The sequence below is a fragment of the Hyposmocoma kahamanoa genome, unplaced genomic scaffold (genome assembly GCF_003589595.1).
Source record: "Hyposmocoma kahamanoa isolate Upper Pololo Valley unplaced genomic scaffold, ASM358959v1 190, whole genome shotgun sequence".
NCBI lineage: Eukaryota > Metazoa > Arthropoda > Insecta > Lepidoptera > Cosmopterigidae > Hyposmocoma > Hyposmocoma kahamanoa.
In genome coordinates, this window is record NW_020653718.1 from 985,952 (window position 1) to 993,518 (window position 7,567).

Sequence of the window (7,567 nt, forward strand, 5' to 3'; positions counted from 1 at the left end):
GTGACATTATATTATTTTATTTTGTTAGAAAACTTACTTTGCGTCATTAAGAATTAGTTTCATCGAAATAAGAAATAAATCGATAACATCATCATCGATATCAACGGAACGGTGACAGGCGGCCGCCATTACGAAAAGCATCTTTGACTAGAACAGACGTGTTTTGTTTTGTTTGGATTTATAGTGAAAAATCTTATAATATAATTTATAACAGTCACTGGAGTCTCTTTTCTATGTCTACTTGGAAAGTTTCCTACACTATGTAACATAAAAGGAAATTAGCACAAGCAACCGCTCTTCCTAAGAACTTCCAGTATTTAATTCAGGCAACAGATTCCCAACCCAACGAACAGTTACTACTTCCTACTTAAACGCCGTTACTGGCCCTGAACGGGTTAAGACTTGTATGAAAAAAAAATTAATGTAAGTGGAAAAAGATAGGTTTGTCAAGATCATGTGGTCAACAGCGTCTGCCTTTAACAATGGGAATTCAAAGATGTGAGTATACGTATGTATCTCTAGACCATAACTTATATTCCATCGCGAACTAATAATGTTTGGTGGCACCTTCCTCTGTCGTATAGTCGACAATTGGAATTCCTTTCTAGCGTATTTATTTCCTCCCTCTTATGATATGGGGTCGTTCAAATGATGCGTGAAGAGGCATCTTTTAGGCATACAGCGTAGAAGTGATTACGTATAAAAATATTTTATGTATATGATAGGTCCTTCTGGTCAAAACATAACAAATATTGGTGCAACAATAAATAAATAAAAATTTGTAATAGAAGTAGAATTCCTTGTGAAAGCGTTCGTCCAAGGAAGTACTAATTAGTTATTTATAATAAATATTCGAACCTCTTTTCTGAGAAATTGTCATTTGCAAATGTGGCGAGTCGTACAAGTCGTGGCCCTGGTGGTAAGTGATAAGTCTGTCCATAACAGTTGCAGAGCGAATCAAAGCTTTAAATCACAAAGATCTGAAGGCATTGCCGTTTCGCCTGTTACTCTAAGACATAAGTGGCCAAGTCCCATGTGCCTGTAATTTCACCACCACTCTTACTTACCCTTCAAAACCGGACCTCAGTAATGCTCATATTAGGGTTTGGCGGCAGAAATAGGTAAAATATCAGTACTTCCCTGAATGAGCTCTTTCACAAAGACCTCTCCTGCTACTAAAAATTCGAATCTGAGCTGGGTGTGCATCAACGAACAAACGCAAACTCATAAAACTAATTTGACTAGATTTGTTGCCTACGACCACCGTCCTGTCATCAACTGAACGACTAAAATCGCGCATAATTGGTTGCAACAAGAACCTTTGCGGTGTTGTTATTGAACCAGAGCTAATCCGTGCTTAGCGCCTCCCGCAAAAGCTTATTGTGTGTTACTAATGAGATCATTTTCACGCTTTTAATACAGATTATTTTGCCATTAACAAGAACAGGAGGCACGTAGTGATTATTTATTACAATTAATGTATTTGTGTGTTCGTGTATTCGTGTGCGACAGATGTTCAATAAAATGCTAGCCTCAAAATAAGGAATTCCCAGTGTCGTAAGTACCAGTTTAATAAAAGTTCTATTAGTCAAATTGGTCAAATTATAGAAATAAGAAACGGGTATTTCTCATTTTTGAAAATAATGACTGTGATCACCAGTTTTTTAACTTTAGTAACTAAATATCTAAATTGTGTATTGTGCCAATGGAGTAAAGGTAAAATACTGATTTACTAGCGGTAGTGCTCCTTGTGAAAGGGTTCGTCCAGGGAAGTACTGCCACCTTACCTATTTCTGCCGCCAAGCCGTTATGTAAGCATTTCCGCGTTCCAGTTTTGAAGGGTAAGCGTGCTGGTAAAACTGAAGGCACGTGGGACTTGTGAACTAATGTCTCAGTGTGACAGGTGTAGTGTCAGTGCCCCACACATCTTTGTGATTTAAAGCTCTGAGTGACACTGCAACTATAATGGACAGGCGTGTCACTTACCACCAGGTAGGTGCGTCACTTGGTCTCATAAAAAATAATAAGAACAAATATGTAACCAACATGATGGAAAGTAGTCCTACGCGTTCAGTAGTACAAAGAATATATCCTAAAGAGGCAGTAATCAAACCACAACCCAATATAACAAATTGATTTTGGAGAAATTTACCTGGAAGCTCCACATGACGAGTGCCCAGCTAGGGTCGGTATAAATTACGACTACATTTTAAATAAATCGATCTGACTATAAAAGTACCTTTAATAAATTCAAACCTATTATTTACCGCAATTTGATGACGAGGCAGTTCGTTCCACAGGGCACAGATCTGAGATATGGTTTACCATTAATACACAGGCAGTAGATTGCTAAATAAAAGGTAAAATAAAACTGTCACGTCGATTACGCTTAATTTAAAAATAACAACTTTTTAGAAAAGAAAAAAAACCGCCTCAAAAGTCTATGGAATTACATTTATTTGCAAAGTTTTATTAAAATTGGTTTAACGTAAAATGGGTGAAATCCAATAAACCGCATTCACTCCCTAATTTGTCACCTTCAGAGGTGGAATGATTTCTTCAAATTTTAATGGGACCAGTACTAGGTACCCTCTTTCCAATATAAAAATGTTTACACGATTAATTAATACACAAAAAGAATAATGAAGTCGAATTAATATAATAATACAATAACGCACACACTCAACATAGCCCCGCACTAGGGAAACCCTGTGTCGCGGGTGCCATGGATACACACATAGACAACCACAAATTACACCCAAACTCACGAGAGAAATAAATGTAGGTCATACAAATATTTCTCCCGGCCCGGGAATCGAACTTGGGACCTCTGCGTGACAGTCTGGTAACCGTTCGGCCACGGAGGCAGTTAAATTGAGCTAAGGATGGCAAACTGGGGAATGCCCATCCAGTTTCGCATACTTTCCGGTAACCAATATTAATAAAACTTGGCAAATAGACGTTATTCCACTAACTTTTGAGGACGGTTTTTTTAATTTTTTTTTTTCAGTTAATTTTTTATTTTATTTATTTTCAGGTTACAAAAGACCCATAAAACACTTACCTTATAGACTAACATACTAAAAAATATAATAAAAACTATTTATTTATTTACACGTATGAACCGCAACGTGTGACGCGATAGGTGTCCGATAGCCGTCCTTGGAAACGCCGGAACATGATACCCTCCTTCATGAAGGTCGACAGATGTTGATTTGATACTCTCACTACAAATGAGTTAAAGTTCACCTTGTGGCGGGACTCCAACTGCTCGAACCTCAGGGCTCAGAGCTTCAGCTTTCACCCGTATGTACTCCACAATATCCGCAGACTTTGTGGAGTAATGAAGTCGCGACACGTATAGCAACGTCGTCGGTTCCGCTGGACGCAATAGATGGTCAGGACCAGTCGGGGCGGTACCACTAAGGTTACGGTTAGTGTACTTCTTTTTCATTTCCACATTTTTTAAGCCGTCCTCTTCGCACTGGTCTACTTCTCTCGGTGGTACTGACTTCTCGGCGGTATGAGCACCAGAGATGAGTTTCCGCTTTTCTTCTTCCCCTCTGTTGTAGTTTATTAGTTAGTTTTTTTTATTGGGAACCTCTTCCCACTAGGTACCCTCGTACCTAGTACTGGTCCCATTAAATTTTGAAGAAATTATTCCACCTCTAAAGGTGACAAATTAGGGAGTGAATGCGGTTTATTGGATTTCACCCATTTTACGTTAAACCAATTTTTATAAAACTTAGCAAGTAGATGTAATTCCATAGACTTTTGAGGCGGTTTTTTTTTTCTAAAAAGTTGTTATTTTTAAATTAAGCGTAATCGAAGTGACAGTTTTATTTTACCTTTTATTTAGCATTCTACTGCCTGTGTATTAATGGTAAACCATATCTTAGATCTGTGCCCTGTGGAACGAACTGCTTCGTCATCAAATTGCGTACACTAATAATAGGTTTGATACAATTTTGCATAATTTTGACACATCGCAGAGCCTTGTATGTGGCTCACTGTGTACTTGGCTTTCACCAACCCGAAAAATGGAATCCCTTGACGTCATATTCTTTTGAATCTGCAAGCGTTTTGTTGATTGAACGTATCTCTTGTATCCATTGTTTATTCAGGCTTAAAGGCGATTGAGCGACATCAGTATTCCGGGGATTTTCTTGCGAAGTCCTGCTTAATGCCCTAACACCCCGTGCCTTAGCCAATCTAAATAGGATTTGTAGAGGAACCGCGTATGAATTGATAAAATCTTTCATTGTTTTATATTGTTAAAGAAAAATTTTGCCACTGTCATAGCAAATTCAAAGTATCTTTGTCTCATTGATAGGCATATTGCACATGCAATGTTCACATTGAATGAACAAATGCAGAGTTGTACGGGTTAAGCATAAAAATCGACAAGGTTACGTTTTTATTTCGAAGTACCTATGGTGTTTGTAAACACATATTTTAAGGCTTTCATGCTTATTCACTAAATGATTATCACTAATTACAGTTTTTTACCACGTTATGATTTTTTTTTATATTACATATTTTAGAACGGTTACACACTCCATGATCACGGGTTGACTGGCCAGCCCGTGGCCATGGAGCGTGTAACCGTTCCGAAATATCGGGAACACAAAAATAACTCATACCGTGGTAAGAAATTATTATAATACCTGTAATTAGTGGTAATAATCATTTAGGATATTTGTGTTTGTCTATATAATATTCGGTAACTCACAATTATTTTTTACTCTTTAAGGGATAGGTAACTTAACTGTAACACTTTTTAAATGACATTGCTCGCGTCATCAGAGACCTAGTCGTGCCTCTGTAAATGTAAATAATAAGGAAATATAATACAATCAGCGAAACAACTATCTGACAATGCCGTATCCTTTACGCCGCTAAATAAGTCAGTAATTTAAACTAAAATTGGAAATGGACCTAGAATAGACCCTAAGAGACTTCTAGGTTAGATTACTCCGAGTCTGATGACTACTAGCATTGACATTGACCCCTTGACCCTATTACAGAAACATGATATAAGAAGGTCGAAGTTATAACGCCATTATGGTCACGTTTCTTGACCAAGTCATTCATGCAATCAAATGCCTTGTATAGATCACGGACATATGCGGATGGAGACATGTTTGCTTAACTCAAACGCAAACCAGGTTTAGTATCATTTATGCTGAATTCATATATTCGTTTAGCTGAAATTTTCTTTCGTCTTTCGACGAATATTCGAGTAAAACTATCAATTGTTAACAAAATAAAGGGTCATATAATATTCATGCTTACGTTACTATTTTTTTTTTGTTCTGTTTTGTTTATTAAGAAATACAAAAAAAAATATAAATATTGAAATAATATTGCTTTCACCACAAGCGTCGAATAAATTTGGAGAAAAAAGGATAACAAATTTCCGAGAAAAAGGGACTGCAAAGCCTTCAATAAATAAAACGTTCAATATATTTCTGAAAATCTTGTGATTTATAATACTGTTATTTTTGATATTTGATTACTGATGTTGCTTTACGTGGAATTCTTAATCATAAAAATACTTATAACATTTAGATAGCGATTATTAATGTTGACAGATAAGACTAGACTAGACACAAATTTCTTTAACAACAGCATAAAACATGATAATGTACAAAACAAAGCAGATTAAATAAAAATTTACAAACTTCATACATACTAACCAATGCGAGTACGACAGCAGTGACGCGTGTTGATGAGGAGGCAGATTTGTGTTTACATTGTAGGGAGTGGAAGGTCCCTACAAAAAAAGGCGTGAAATATATATAATATTTTATTGATGAACAACAGAACAATTATGAATAAAAAAACATTTAACTTATTTTATTATTTTAAATTTTTATTGAATTGATAAATGAATATCAATTTTTTGTGAAATTACTCCGCTAGTTTGTTATAATTATTAATACAAAGATCGAATACTCAGAAAAAACTTGATAAAACTATCATAGATTTCGCATAGATGGCGCTACGACTAAAAAGTCGTTGAAAAACCAGATACAAAGACACGACAACAAGCACATAGAAAAATTCGTGAGGTCCGCTGGTTCGTTCCGTGGCTTAGTTGATATAGCGTCTGGCACGGTATGCTAGAAGACGTCGGCTCAAATCCGGCCGGATATAAGTAATTTTTTCTGAGATTATTTTATTAATACTAAACTTATAGTTCCCTGTACTTATGGGTAAACAAGTGATATAACCAAAGACGAGCAACTCTCAGTTAAAAATGATATTTATTTATTTATTTATTTATTTATTTATTTATATCAGGTAACAAAGACCCATGTATACATACCTTATAGACTAACATACATAACAATATAAAAACAAAATACACCTATATTATATATACCTTAAAACAAACATACATACAATATAATAATAGAAACTAATCTACACGATTTCCCTTATCGGCGACGTGTGGCGCAATCTGGTGTCAGGTAACCGACCGCGGAATTGCCGATATATGACACCCTTCGGCCAAAATTCCTCTTTCATGAAGGTCGAAAGATGTTCGGTCGGTATTCTCACAAACGAATTGAAGTTCACGTTGCGGCGAGACTCCAACCGCTCGACCCTCAGGGTGTATTTGGTTTTATGCCTGATATACTCCACTATCTCCTCAGACTTCGTGGAGTAATGCAGTCGCAACAGGTACATCAACGTCGTCGGTACGGCCGGACGCAGCAGGAAGTTCGGTCCTGTCGGAGCTGTGCCACACTGGTTACGGCTGGTGGGCTTCCTCTTCACCACCTTTGTGAAGCCATCCTCGTCGCACTGGACCGTCTGCCTCTGTGGTTTTGCAACTTCAGAGACAGGCACACGGAAATTGTTTTTATCCTTAGCCGATTGCCGCCGCTCGAATTTCGAAGTGGCGGGTCGGCTAGTTGAAGCGGCTACAGCGGCTACAGCGGCGTATGCACGTGTCGGGGTTGACGTGCACACGCGTGACATTTCCACCGAAGCAGAGGGGCGGGCAGCGGGGCGCGGCGCATCATGCGCGGTGGCAGGTGGCAGATATGTAAGTAATGAAAAAATTATAAACAACACAAAGTAAGATTGAACAACTTATGATGAGAATACAAATCCGTTTCAAAATTTGATTTGCTAATGTGGCTTTTAAAGAAGAGGCGAATATGTCTTCATATCTTTCTGTACCATTGCCCCGAAAGATATTAAAATCGCAACAAAAAGGGAATACACACATGTAATGGACACCGTTATATAATTTAAAAAAGCAGACTCGATATATTGCTGTTAAAGTCGTTTTCAGCACCCTTGTCAACTTTGCCATCCCTTCCGAAAAAATGAAAGATAGTTCTTTTAATAAAAGTTATAACGGACTCCGTAGTTAGTGAACAATCTTCAACTAGTAGTTTTTAAGTTCTTTGGAATCCTTTCACAGTAAAGTTCTTAATGCTCGTTCTCAGATTCATCTCTTAAAGGAACTTCTGGCAATGGTCTTCATAAACGGGCGCTTCAGGTCGTATGATCGTTAAGGAATAAAAACCAGCTTCAAAGTCTGTTTTTA